This window comes from Ambystoma mexicanum, chromosome 1p (assembly GCF_040938575.1).
Source record: "Ambystoma mexicanum isolate Mex_15411 chromosome 1p, UKY_AmexF1_1, whole genome shotgun sequence".
In the NCBI taxonomy this organism is placed as follows: Eukaryota; Metazoa; Chordata; class Amphibia; order Caudata; family Ambystomatidae; genus Ambystoma; species Ambystoma mexicanum.
Genome location: NC_090921.1, coordinates 1,082,491,780 through 1,082,507,077, shown reverse-complemented (window position 1 = coordinate 1,082,507,077; position 15,298 = coordinate 1,082,491,780).

The following is a 15,298-nucleotide window of genomic DNA, read 5'->3' as shown; positions in this document are numbered from 1 at the left end:
TGAAGAGGTTAAGTAAGAACAAGAGAACACAGGTCGGCCATTTTAGGCCACAGGGTGACTTTGCACGACAAACTAAAATGGCGGCTTTAACCTAAAATGGAGGCTTGATTAACTTAAGGTCACGACCTTGCGAAGCAGATTTCCTCGCAAAGCGACTGGGGATAGGCCAACATATACAATGAGGACGAAACAATATTATATCAGTTTTAGCAATGGGTCCTGGATTTTAGATACTCCCTGTGCTTGTGCACGGTCTAGAAGGTGTGGACTGCCACCCCCTCTAGGTTGATGGCATCCTGTCCCAGATCTGCTGACGTCCTTCCTTGCTGCATTGCAAAACAGGGTTGAAGAGGGCATCATAATGCTCCAGGACCTTTGCCACCAGGATGTCAACATCCCTGGTGCTCAAGTTGATAGCCCTCTTCCTCGCTGCCAAGGGGTTGCCACTCTTGTCTGATGATGATGGTGCAGACATGGCAACCCCCGAGGCAGGTGTGGGTGGGTAAGATGGTCCTGGAGCTGGGCTGTGGAGCGGTGGTGGTGGAATGGCACGGTGGGAGTCCAACGAAGCAGCTGCGTTGGTCACAGGGCTGGAGACAGGAGCATAGGCAATGGCTGGATAGCAGGCACTCCAAACACAGTGCAGGTGGGCAGCAGGCACACACACTGTACAGGCAGCAGCAGATGGCAAAGTTGGAGGCAGCACAGGGCAGGTGGAGGCAGGTAAAATGGCACGCAGGCAGATGCATGATAGTACGTGTAGAATCAACTCCAGATGTGCGTGAGATGTGCGTGAGAAGGGGAGGAGATGGACGAGTGGAGTACTGCGTATTTTGGGATCCCACGCAATCTATTCACTTCAGGGACCGTACAAACCTCTTACTTTGGTGGGGGATTTCCCACCACACATACGCGCATCTACTTTTGATTTTTGCAAGGCTAACGGTGAGTCACATATACATTTTTTTAACTTTGGGTGGCCCTGTGTGTCGTGTATTCTTACCTTTCTGGTACCTTTCCGTGGTACGCATGTGCATATTTTGTGATGCTGGGTGCCACTGCATATCCCGTACTGCTTTTTTCCTTTTTCGTAAGCTATCCTGGTATCGCATACGCATCTATTTTTTTTGGGTTGCCTGTGCGTTACGCATACTGCATCTGTGACACCTGGGGTACATTTGAGCCTTGCTGGACCACAGAACTACGTCTTCCATCATGTAGACTTCCCCCTCACTCAAATTGCCCAGGACAATTACTTGGTGTGCCCTCCATATTTCCGTTACACCTGGAACATGAGTGGAAAGGCCCCAGGAGGGAAAGGGGGAAGACATGGCTATGATCAGAGACGTGCTGCGGAAGCAGATGTCCCAGGCAAAAGGGTTCCGGGACATGCTGTAGAGGCAGATGTCCCAGCGCCAATGGTTTCGGGACATGCTGCGGAAGCAGCTGCCCCGGCCCAAAAGGGTGAGGAATGTGCTGCGGAAGCAGCTGCCCCAGACCCAAAGGGTAAGGGACATGCCACGGAGGTAGCTGCCCCAGTCCCAGGGGGTAATGCCAAGCCCCAGGCCACTTTTGATCTGGCCTCTGGAGCCCAGAGTGGTCCCAGCCACACAGTGGTGGTACCAACGCCTTGTGGCAAGGAGGCAAAGCCTGCACAGCAGGAACAGGCTCAACCCCATGACATGGCACAGGACACTGGCACGTTGAGGAAGAAGAACTTCCATGATGAAGAACTCAATATCTTCATGGACTACGTGACCAGTCACCACCGTGACATGTGCCAGCAACTGGGGAGCATACATACACCTGCTCAGCATATGGTGCATTGGTAGTATGTCACGGATGAGATCAACGCCTTAGGGTTTGAGAAGTGCACTGCTGCACAGATAGTGAAGCGCTGGAATTATCTCACCCGTCGCACCAAGTCCAAGCTGGGTGCCAATCTAACCTCTGCTCTGGCAACTGGAGGGGGGTAACCAAAGGAGGAGGAGCTGACAGAGCACGAAGGTGCTATGAGCCAATTCATTCTATTGGAGCAGGTGCTAGGCGTGGGAGGCCTGGAGATTTATGAGGACACGTCTGGTGACTGCCCAACATTGTGCATCCTGAGTATGTGTAGTAAAGCATCACCAAGATGTTTAATTGTGGCGCACATCTGGCTGCATTGGAATGACTGCCCCAGCTGAACCATGGCATGTGGTTTACTGATTCCTGTCCAGTGTACACAAGAGTGGATACAAACCATGTATTGTACATCAGTTGAACATGTCTGTGTGACAGTACTCATCCCCCACTAGCATACCCCACAACATCTGCAACATGATGCCTCAACGTGCACAGTTGTTTGCTGCATCCTTGATGTCAGTGACTCTGCTCTACTAGACATGTGCATATGTCCGAAATAGGAGTTACACTTCATACCCTGCAGGATATAGAATCTGTTTTCACACATGTACATAGGTGCTTGCATGCCACATAGAACAACCCAGATGACAAAGAGCACACCTTATGGCATGCCCTGAGTGAATGTGCATATGTCTAGACTGTGCACATCCCTGCTGTCCCAATGGCAATGACGCCTGAGGAAAATTGTTTTGAGGCCTAATCTCTGTTACCCTCTCACACTCAGCACACCCTCCATGGGTCCATGCCCCTGTCCCTCTTGTGGGTCACTGTACCTTGTTCCTATCTACAACTCCATTGACCTACTCTGTACACTTCACATACCTTGCCTAGGTGGTACTCTTACAGCCATACATCAACTGGGACTGTTTCCTTTTCCCCAGACTTATGGCATGTTCCCATTGTGTACAGCCACTGCTCCAGGCTGACACTGGTGTGGCATGTGATGGATGCGGACTTGGATGTGGCTATGTATGTCTGCCTGTTGTCATGTGCTGTAATTGCATCCATGCCCATTTCACTGGTATTAGTCAACAGTGTGCGGAAGAAGAGCCTGTGGTGCTTCAGACCACCAGTGGAGGACATGGCGTGGCAGGCGTGAGAACCCACTGGTGCTACAGACCATCCTGAGCCATGCTGCAGACACTTCTGACTCTTTGGACTCAAGTAGCTCTGATGCTGAACCGGATGTGCAGTCCTCAATGCTGGTGAAGGTCAGTGCACCAATGGGTGGAGCAGTTGGGGCCCGTGAGTCTGCAGGGGGTCAGGTGCCTTCACAAGGCCAGTCAGTGGTGGCATGCCCATCTGTGGTGGTTATGGCTGCAAGACCATGCTCCCATGTATTGGTTTCTGGTCCTGGGACAGATGTTCAAGGGATTGTTGCAGTCCTGCATCCAGGGACATGGGCATAACAGCAAGGGCAATGCTCCCTTGGATCAGGCAGGCATGGGCTCAACACACCCGGGGGACATGTGCATATTGGGCAGACCGATAGTGGGGGCAGCAGATGTTGGGTTCTGCATACAGATAGGGTGCTGCCTTTGAGAGTTTGGCTGATGGCATGGATAGGGTGGCCACTTCCATGATAACCCCAGCAACACAGGTGGAGAAACAGTGGCAAGTCATGCAGTCCACATGACGCTCCCACAGGCTGCACATGGAGGCCAACATCAGAGGCCGACGAGCAGATCTGCAGTGTCTGCAGGCATCCCTGCTTGCAGAGGGTCAGGCACACAGGGAAGCCCTGAGGCGTGAGTTGTTGGAAAACAGAGCTGCAGTCCATGAGGAGGAGGCAGCCAGTAGAAGACTGTTCAGCCAGGAGATGTTATCATTGAGGCAGACAATCTCGGATGAACTCTGTGCAACCCGTGACGTTGTACATAGTGACCTCCAAGCCCTCTGTCTGCTGGTGCATTCATTATTGTCATAATAACTTCCACCTTCTGAATCAACACTTGATAGTGGTGCCAGCAGAGATGCCTCCCGGTCCACTGTAGCCATGTGGTCCGTGAGCCCATGGAGGGGATTTTCTTTTAATGTTTTGATTTTTTGGATGTCCACCCTGCCCCTCCCCCCTCTCAGGTGGACCCTCCGGTCCATGATGGACATTTTTGATTTTTGTGTAGATTTTTGGATACTTTTGTTGACCCATGTCCGATGTTGGCATTTTATTTTTGAGTTGACCTTTCCAGGTTTTTTTTTATTTCTTTTTAATTTTAACCTTGAGTTGTGTAGTTGACCTCTCAAGACCATGATGTTTGCAGTGGTGGACATGCAGGCATGCATAGTGAGGTCAACTTGCATGTTTGCATGGTGGTGCGCAGGATGGCATGTGCATGTAACTATGGGTTCAGTGTATCCTCACACATGTGTGGTGTGTAAATGCTACTTCACTATGCCTGTTGTAATGTCTTCTCCCATGTTGTTTCAGTAATCCGTGATGTGGTGGTGACTGCTGTCCCGGGGGAGACACCCTGCACCCTTTGACGTCCATGCCCCCCATACCCTCTACCAGGCACTGGCACTTCTGTCACTAATTTGGAGGTACCATTCCTGGTGAAGGTGATGCAGGATTCACACCATGCCGGCACAGTCAGTGGGTAAGCATGAGCACTGTCTTGCATGTTCAGCATGCGTCATTGGTCCCCATATTTGCTGCATGTGTAACTTTACTTATATGTGCTTTGCATGCTACCATGCCAGGATGGTTATTTAAGTGGTACTCATGTCATTGTGTTACCTCCCTCGGTCAACTCTTCTATGCCCACACCTACTGTGGTGTAGTGCATGTTTATTTTATTTATTTATGCATTTATAAAGTACACCTAACCCGAGGGTAGCTGGGCATCTCCAATCCAGCGAGTGTACTCCTTGATGTGTGTTTAACTTGGCCTTCCCTCTCACTGTCACGCTCTCTATGTTGTGGTATGCTGCACTCATGGGCAGATCACAATCTATGTCCTGTCACCCTCTTGCACCCGGTGGTGCGGTATGCAGTGTTTATATTGAAAATGTTATAGTGAAAGAAACATATATTGAGTATTTCATAACGAAAACCTTTATGCCGAATGCATTTTGGGGTGGGGTAAAGGGTTACATTTTTTGGTGAAACGTTTGGGGTGGGTTTTAAGGGTGGTAAACAGGGGTTTTGGGCCACCACGTCCCAAAGGAAAATGCATTTGGTATAAAGGTTTTCATTATAAAATACTTGATATATGTTTCTTTCACTATAACATTTTTGATAAAAAGATATGTAACCCTCCGGTGCTTCTGCAGTGGGTGCTCTCCGCATATTTTCAGGATCCATTCATGTGTTGTCATAGATGTGCATGTTCTTTCTGTTGTTCCTATGCATGTCATTGCATTTAGGGGTTGTGTCTCCCAATGGGTTGCATCGTATGCAAGGCAGGTGGGTACCCTGTGCAGGTATGTGAAGGGCATTTGCAGATGCTTGTGTGGTGTTTGGCTGGGAGTCTTGCAATGTGTGTGATCACTTGGGATTGACTTGTCTTGTGGGGCACCAGTACAACTTCATGGGTGCATGTTTCACAGGGTGTGGTTCTGGTGATAGGTCTGGGCATGGTGTTGTTTCTATGGATTGGTGGGGCCACTGGTTTCATATTCAACATTGTGGGAGTTCCAACTGTGTGGGCCTTTCTTGGGTGTTTGGGAGTGGGTGGCAGGGCCGGCTGTTTGTGGCCTGTGACAGGTGTTGATGGTTGTGCTGGTGTGTGTCTCATTGCACTTCGACCATGTGTATTGAGTGACACTTCACATCCCTTGCAATGTTTGTGGTATAATAGTTTGATGCACATTTTGCCTCTCTTGCTTAGTGTTCCCCAATTATGGTGTGCAGCCCCAGTTACAAGCCACAACCATGGAACCATTGATGCACATTTTTGGGATGCTATTTTGTGTACTAGCACATTATGTTTTGCGATGTTGGTGTTCTCACACGCATGTCGCATGCATGCTGCACCATGGTGTTTGCAGTTTCTAGTTGACTGCAGCTGGATTCATGGTACTGCTGCATTCAATTGAATGCACAATTGGACCAATTGTATGCTGTCACAATGAAGTCTGCATTGACCTTGCACTTTCACTTTGCATCCTACGGTTAGCATGCATTGTTCCTTCCTTGCAGTATCACATTGCTTTGTCTTGTCTGCTTATGTCTTCCATGGCAGTTGCCTCGTGACCAGCCTTCCAGTCTGACATCGGCCTCTGTGAATTGCTCCGTCAAGCATGATCCTGCCTGGAGTGAAAGTGGTGAGTATTTGTGTACTTGCATTCCTATGCTTTGCATCATGGGCTCCCATGACTGTGTTCAGTGCACTGTCTCAATACTACGCAGGTGATGGCATGCCTTGTCATGTCATTGGTAGTCTTCCTGGGGTGTCCTTGCTTTTTTGGGGGCCAAATTATCTGCATATGCGATGTCTTCTCATTTTCATTCAGCATGTTGCTGATGCGTGCGTTGTGTATGTGCCATCATCTTGTGAATGGGAATATGTCACATGCATTCAGGGGACAGGCAGTGTGGCAGTTGTTGTTTGTCAGTGTATGTGCTTCGTGTGTTTGATTTGCATACAGTGTACAGGTGTTGCGGCATGTGTGCTGGGTCACATGTTGATGGTTGTCTTGTGAGCTGTTGTTTGCATGTGTTTTATGTCACTGAGGGGGGCACATGGGTCTTGAGTTTTTGGGGGCATGGACGTGTTAGCTGCACTCTGTTTCATTTTGTTCATTGTCTGCAGATCCTTCCGTCAAGGAATGGTGGTTATTTCATGGGATGAAATTTGACTGTCAACTGCATGCCAAGGGGACAGGTAAGATGGGCATTTAACTTGATTGTTATACAATGGCTACTTTAGTTGCTGCATGTCTGGATGTGGCAATTCTGGTGTGTCGCCCTCTTTGCCACAATTGTAAATCACCTCTTTTTTCATTTTCTTTTTTTGGGATGGAATTTATTGTGGTCATGTTGCCAAATTGAGTAACATGTGTATCGATACTGTACTGCTTTTCTACACCCGACAATAGGGACATGTTTGTGCGCATCATGCACATCCTAGGACATGTGTGCAGCTATATGCAGCTATTTGCCTTTGTGCTTGTATTTTGTGTCCATGTTCATTTTTGATGCCATGTAAGGCTGGCAGCTCAGACATGATGTTTCAGGATTTATCACTGCTTGCACAGGTATGTTAGTCAGATGGGATGTTTTTTTCTGCCAAGGGGGTGCTTTCATTAAATGTTTGGCATGGTGGTAGTGGTGTCCTCCCTCTTCAATGTGTTTCTTTTGGAAACACAAAATAAATGTATTTTTACTACTAAGGGATGCATACAAATTTGCACTTCCAAGGGCACTATCTCAGGGTGGTTCTTTGGGCACAGTGGATTGGCCCATTGTCATGATGGAATGGTACCTGGGATTTGGCGAGATTGTGTGCACTCCACAGAGGAAGGATTTTAGGTGAAAAAAGATTACACAAGCTGGGTATGTGCAGCCTCCCCACGTGCCCTTTTCCCAGCCATACACAAGCAGTGTGCCTGTGGGTGTGGATGGGGTGCCACCACCATGTCCACCGGGATGCCATGCTGTGTTGCAACATTGTGCAGGACACATGCTGCCACAATGATCCTGCAGACTACTGGTGGTGCATATAGCAACACACCACCAGAGTGGTCAAGGGAGAAGAAACAGGACTTAAGCACTCCTAATGTGCGCTCCATTATGCCACGAGTAGCAACATGGGCAGTGTTGTACCTTACCTCGGCAGGTGTGTTGGGGTTGCATGTGGGCATCATCATGTATGTGCTCAGAGGCCAGGCAATGTCCCCTGTAGAGGTGAGAATGGTTGTCATTGTTATTTGTTGACAGTGTCGGTTTGTGTGCAACATGCATGCATGTGCATGGCCATTCATACTCACCAATGAGACATGTGTTGCCATGCTTTCCAGCTTCCACGGCCCGGTGTAGCGGGGACATTCTGAAGATGCAACCAACATGTGTGCTACCAGGATAGTTGGCATACACTCCAGTAATGATGCCCTTGGCATCACGCACAACCTGAACATTGATGGAGTGCCAATGTTTCCGGTTGCAGTAGATGTGCTCTGTTGCTCAAGGGGGACATAGAGCAACATGGGTGCAATCAATGGCACCTAGCACTTTTGGGAAGTGCGCCACCCCATACAAATCCAGGACTACTGCTTGCCTTTCTGCCGGTGTTCTGGGCATATAGATATGCCGGCAGAAAGAAGGACATGCAGTTATGATTGCCAACCCCTGGTGTAAGCCGCAAGACTGTGTGGCCTGGGAGATGCCACCCACTATGGCGGTGGTCTGCTGGAATGAACTAGTGCCAAAAAATTAAGAGCAGTGAGCACCTTTTGCAAGGGGCTCAGTGCTTGGGAGCACATGGTGGGTGATTTGAGGTCATCTTCCCACTCCGTGACCGGGTAGAGGATGATATGGGGGGGTACCTATACCTGCCATAGACCTGGTCATCAGGCATCCCAAAAAGGCTGGTTCTTGGGTGGAAGATGTGGGCCCTGGCCATCCTCCTCCGGCGGTGCCCCTGAATCATTGCTGCAACAAATGGAGCATTCATCGTGGCTGTATCCGTGCGCTTTTTTATTGTGTGTATTTTTTATGCATTTGTTAGTGTGCGCCTTGACGTTTACTCCTACAATGCCGTGGCGTGGTTGTTTCTGGATTTGTGTGTGCTTTTTTGCACACCAGCGTTCCCGGTGCAATTGTTCGATGGTGGTACATCCCTCTTATCGCCCACATGTTCGCTTGTTCTTCCACATTCCACGTTTTCTGCCCCTGGCCGACCCTTCTCTTGGAGTCTCGTGGAAGACACTCGTCGGGTCACAGTGACGTGGTAAACCCTGCGCATTTTCAGCACAGATTATTCTATGAATCAGGCCCATCGTTTTTCAAGACTTCCTCCAGGTTCTCAAACAATGTTTTCTTTGCTTAATTTCAGTTTCTCACCCCTTGCACACATTTATTGTGGTTATTTGATTTTGTGTTACTGTATGAAGAGTGACCAACGACCTGCCATAAAATCAATGCACCTAACCCTTGAAGTACACCTACGTGAAGCCATAATAAATTCCCTGATATACCCTTTATCACCATTAAAGGCTTGCAGACATTCCTAAGAGGCATTAGAGTATGCTTTATTCTCTTTATAAATCAGAAAGTGTGACATTCATGCTCTAACCACAGTGGAAGCCTGCATTCTAGACTTCTCCTTTGTCCTTCTCACCCCTTCCGGCCGTCTAGCAAATCAGCAATCTTGGGAAGGAGGCTCTAACTGCATGAAAAGGCGCTATGCCAAGCTTGCCTTTAGGATATGTACATACTGGGCACTGCCCAAGGAGACATGAACAATCTGTGCCAAGGGAAGCTCCAGATGAGACTACACTTTGTATCCCCTGCACAAGTTCTAATATCATTAGAGCCCTTACCATCAGGCTCTATTGTGTGCTAGGTGAAGTTCCCCGTTGTTAGAAGCCCTGGACTTCGTCACAGCACCATTAACGTAGGTGGCAGTCAAACATCACCTCAATCCCACTCCTCAGGTGAAAAGGTTTGAACACATCACCCAGTGTTTTGCTTGCTCCACTTCCCCTCTCATCAAGAAAAGAATAAATTTCCGACCCCTCTGCACCACCCACCGCATTAACCATGCAAAGGGCCCTTCTTCCCTCAGAAGGAAATTCCAGTATTACACACTGCCCAGGACTCTAAGATCCAGTAGCACCACTCTAGACCTAGTTCCTAACTTCAACGGGAAAAGACGAGGATACTCCTTTTCCCTCCTGACTATCACACTTTGGAACTCCCTACCTAAGCATCCGCAAATTGGAAGAGAATCCCGTCATTCAGAAAACAGCTTAACACAAAGTTCTTCAACTAATGGAATTGGATCAACATCAATGAAGCAAGATTAACACAAGAAAGTACCCCATCCTGGTGCCTCATCTGGTAAAAGGACACGCTGCATATGGGGTTATTACGAGTATGCTGGATCCGGAATGGATTGGCGTACTCCGAGTCTGCTGGTAGGGGCAGTGACCTACCGGCAGGCCTGACCTACTGGTAGTCCAGGCTCCTACTGGCAGTGCATTCACTGAATCACTGGCACCTTTAACAGCAGTGCCAGTGATTCAGTGGTTGCCAGCCCATGGGACTCCATGATAATGGGAACTTACCGTTAGTCCGCCACCAGTAATATCCTGGTAATACCTGGATATCGGGCGGTGGAAATGGTAAGCCCAGTTTGCCGCTACCGACGGCTTACCGGCAAACTCTTAATGACCCCCATAGTCTGTTAAATCTTCCTATTAGGCAACTACAATTCCAATTAGGGGGTAGCTCACCTTGAGGCCCATTTCCTCTCCTATACTACTTCACACCGGACCACAATCCCTGAAATCAAGAAAGGTCTCTACAACTGAACACGAGGAAGTCTTTGATATCTGAACCCCACTTTGCTCCTCCCTCACTAACTCCTCACCAGTAAAATTGTTCTATATTAAACCACACTGATTCCCCACCAGATGACTCACAATGTATAGCTAGCGGTTGCTGTGCCCCAGTGTACCTTCCACCCCCGAACACAGAGAATTCATACTGGCACACTAGTAATGGGTGCTTCCAACCTGCACTCATCAACGCAAAGTGACTCCACACCTGGCGTCCCTGCTATCCCACTAACATCCTACTCCAGCTGCTTTATTTTTGCACAGCGAGTCCAACATTATTGCCATTATGAGACCGTGTACCTTACCTTACCAGAAAATAGAGGTCTCTGGTGTGGGCTCTAATTCTTCAGTAGACGAAATGTCTCTTTGTTTTGTTAGATATTGGGAGAATCCTTCCCAGGATAAACGGGGGGCTTAAGTCTGCAGACATTACACTTTAGGTAGTGTGAAAAAGCAACATCCTCCCCCCCACCTCACATTCACTCAACACACACCCACAGCCCAGTGATAAAGGGCGCAACATGGAATCTCTCTGATGTTGTCTTGATCCCAAGGAACATCAGCAAGAGATTAGGTCATATTTACATGCCTGTTTTTCATTTCTTTTCCAGATTTTTCGGCTGGACTCTCTCTTCTTATCACGATGAGGCTCTACACAGAATCCGTATTCTGTTGTTCTTTTGAATATCGGAAAGTGAAAACACTTGAAGGCCTGGCCCACTACATACTGAACGAATTAGAGCATGCTGAGAACCAAGCTTCACATCTCAGCGGAGTCTCACGGGACCAGACCTGGCTCAGGAAGAGAGATGAATAATTGACGCACAATGGAGGCGAGCGGATGAATTTTATGTTTAAAGTTTAAAGTAATACGACATTTCATTTGTTTTATTTATGTTTTAAACGTTTGAACCCGGGCAGGGCCTAGGGAACGAGCAGCGCTGATAAATCACAGAACACAATATAAAATGGAAGTTCTTCGTGCAGCGCTAGGCTCGCCCTGTCACAATGGACACTCACTATTTAGATTGACAGGGTCAGTTGTTGAATTTTCAATGTTTTACACGATGCCGGAGACTCAAGAGCTCAAAGATTACTTCAATAACCGGAGATTGGTCATTGGCTAAGTCTGCCACTTCAGACATGAATAGGGACTACCACCCAGTACTCGTCATCATTAAGGTCTAGTCACTGTTTTTTTTATGAGATTGGGGTGGTACATCATTTGTTCTTGCCGTGAGCACAGATGACACGGTCGGTGTACACATTATTTATGGTGGAGTCCTGAAGAAGCATTTCCAAGAGCGTGAAACAACTGATGGTGAGTCCTTGACCCTCCTGTCAATCAACTACCATATGTTCAGGTCTCCGAACAACATCACTTTAAAGTATAGCTAAAGTATTGCGTTAATTTTTTTTGAGGCATGCTTAGGCGTAAGCAATTTTTATCTAAATGTCCCTGCAGTAACCATTTCAGGGGGTGCTGGATTGTAGCTCAGCCTGTGGCCCTTTGTCTAATTGATCTTTTTTAGGAGTTTGTTCTACTAGTGTTGCTACATACAACCTTTCAAGCTTATCTAACTAACAATGGTTTTTCCTGACTTTTGGCTGGAAACCACAATCCCGAGAGCACAGTGCTCTAACAAGTGATCTAGTCTCACCTCATGTATATAGATCATTCTCTTAGTCATTTCAAAGGATGTGGACTTGACATACTGCCTCATCACGAGTTTGGCGGTAACCCTTAAATGCGGCGGTAACGGTATTACCTGCTCTGAGCTGAGGGCAAATCTGCCACGATTTTTCTGATTTCCGGTGCTATTAGCATCAGCGTAAATAGCGCCGTGGGGGTTTGACGGTAGGGCTAATAGCCCCAGCGGTACTACCGCCGGGGTTAGCGCCCGACTCGTGATGAGGCCCTGGTCGAAGGTCAGAGTCCAGTGTACACAACATCATCAGGCTAATTAGAAAAAAAAGAGAAATGGGCGAGTGAATCTCTTTGACCAATTTGTATTTTTTAATATTTGCATTTGCTGTTTTATGTAGCGCAAGCTAAGCTGGCAAGCAATGGAATGCTGTCCATATTGTTGAGGGTAATATATGAGAGGAGGGGGGGTTACAATATGTGGAATCGTATGTTACGGCCATTGGGGTGGGATGTGATGCAGGAATGCAAGGAGCATAGGTGGCATCTAAGTATTGACTGAGGAGGATTCTATACTCAGGTTTCCTACACGGCAGACCCTCAGACAGGACACACGCCTTGTGTCCTTACTTCAAGAATTGTGTCCTTACTTCAAGAATTGTAGATTATTAACTACTCCTGCTACTTCCTGATATAAAAGAAAATTGCTTGCATTTTATACTCTTGCCTTATTGATCGCAAGACTTCAAGTAGCCCTTTTATACTATTTAAATGACTAATTGCATCGTAAGTTATTTTCTACCATTTGTACCCAAACAATATTGCTCATACCACCTATCCCAAAACAATATTACTTGTGACAACATATGTTTCATGCATGAGTGCTTCTTCAGGGCAATACAATCAATGGGAAACAGTTCAACTGATACTGGTATGAAGAGAAACAATTTCCTTTTTGGAACCTATAGTAGTCGTTGAGCCTTCATGAACATATTTTGTCTATTCTCTGTGCACTGTGATTTAAACCTTCCAACTAAATATTGAACACATTTGTAGTATGGGGGACCATTTAAGAGTACCTGTGTTCCCTTTGGCATAGAATCCTCAGCTTCAGGAGGGATTTGTGGAGCTCTGTGTTAGCATTATGACGGCGTGTGCCACCTATGGTCCACTGCCCATAACATGTTGGACTTTGACTCTTGGCCACTTAGAGTAGCATGCTGTGGAAGTAAATATGTTTACCCCAATACTCATTGCTCGGGAACTCTCTCCTCCGAACTGACCATCTGAAGGTCGGACGAACCTTAGAGACCCCCCCCGATCCAGTCAGCCTATGGTTCACAATCATTTGCCTTCCAACTGCTCATCAACACTGCACCAACTTTGAGAACCCAACTGCATGAAGTGGATAAACCTGGAAATATCTACTCGTGCCAGGTCGTGACAGAGACCTAACCATCCATGGAGGGTTCGATTCCCTCCCACCGTAGAAATGGTTTGTTTTTACAGCATACATTTACAAAAGAAATTGGGTAAAACCATACAATTTATAATCAGCTGGGCAGACCAACGCAATAAACAATCCATTAGATTACAGGCCACCAACAGTAGAAATAAACATGTTACAACACAATTCAAGATGGTTGTGCCCACATATATGGGAGCATTGCCTCTGTAGAGTAGATTAGCATGATGCCTGTGACCAAAATATGTGCCAACATTCACAGCCCTTCATGACTAGATGGTCCACGAGACGACATTGGAGGATAGGCAGTAGGAGGGGATTAAGATCAGTCCTTGCCGGCAAGCGCTACTCTACAGATCTGCAGGGTCAGTTACATGATTGAACACTCTAACGGTATGGTGGTAGGACTTCTGGGTTATTTTAGATTTCAGTACTTAACCTAGTCCAACACTTCTTCCTGGTGCACAGTTTGCCATCCTGCTACATGATGCTTAGACCTCTTGTTCCCTGTGAGTACACCCCTCTTCCTTTTCCTGCTTTCCTTCCAAGGTTTCCTCCTTTATCTTCAGTCCCCCCCTGGCATTATGTTCCTGGGCCCTGTTGTTCTCATTCTTCAGAGTCCCGGACCTTAAGGGGAGTTCCGCTCCAGCTCCCGTCCAGACATTCAGCTCCATTGCTCATTTTGCCTGCATTTGATCTGAGCCACGAACCTCCTGGTAAGCTTAATGCTATGCTTCTGCCTGGCAGTTGCTCAGGGCTTTTATTCCCTTAGTGGGTTTCCCTCTGCCATCTGGGTTCCTCTCCTTAGAGGTCCCGTGTTTCACCATTTGTTGAGAACACCACTTGGTACCACTATGGCTACCAATAGTGTTCATTCCTACTTATTTAAAAAGAACGATACAAGGATCGGGAAGAACTCCACAAAGCAGACCCTGACAGTTTGCAATGCCCATCACAAATGAGCCAAACCATGGCTCGGGTCCAAGAGTTGATGAATACTCTGCAAACTCTGATGACAGAGGTCCAGTCCTTAAAGGCAGAGAACACCATTCTATAATAACTGGTGATAGCTTGACAGATGACTACGTTTTATTTTTATTTATTTATTTATTTATCTATTTCTAACCCGTCAAATCCCGTAGGCATCAGGGCACGAAGAAAGGTCTCGGGGCGCACCGCAATGTAATCAGTAGAGATTAGGACAATTTAACCTTATGAGAAGAGAATAGTTTTCAAGGCTTTTTTAAAAGCAGATACGTTTCTTTCATGTTGGTACTCCTTGTGACCAGCTCCCTTGCTGAGATGTCTGATGGGAACCCTAGGAAACTGCATGTGTACTTGAACTCCTGCAGACTCTTTTATGCCATTAGACCTCTTACATGTTACACCATTCACTTCAAGATTGGCTATATGCTTTTGAAAAGGACCAAGTGTGCCCCGGCTTAGGCTACAACTGAAGTCACCACTGGTAGCCTGTTGCTGGAGAACTATCAGGAAGTCATCAAAGTCTTGAAAGAAATATTTGATCATCCTGCTCTTTTTTGCACTGTCAAGAAACCCTGCTGGATACATCATTAGTTACCAATGCCCCAAAATTCAAACTGATCGCCACTGAGACAGGTTGGCCTGAGTCCACACTGTTTGACCTGTCCAAAGGGGATTTAATGAGGATTTAATGGATGGTTTGGTAAGTGTTTCTCGTCCTTCCGCATTTACCACCTTGGTTGCAATTGTTCACCAGCTAGAATACCATCCCAGAGCCATTCAGTGTTCACCAACGT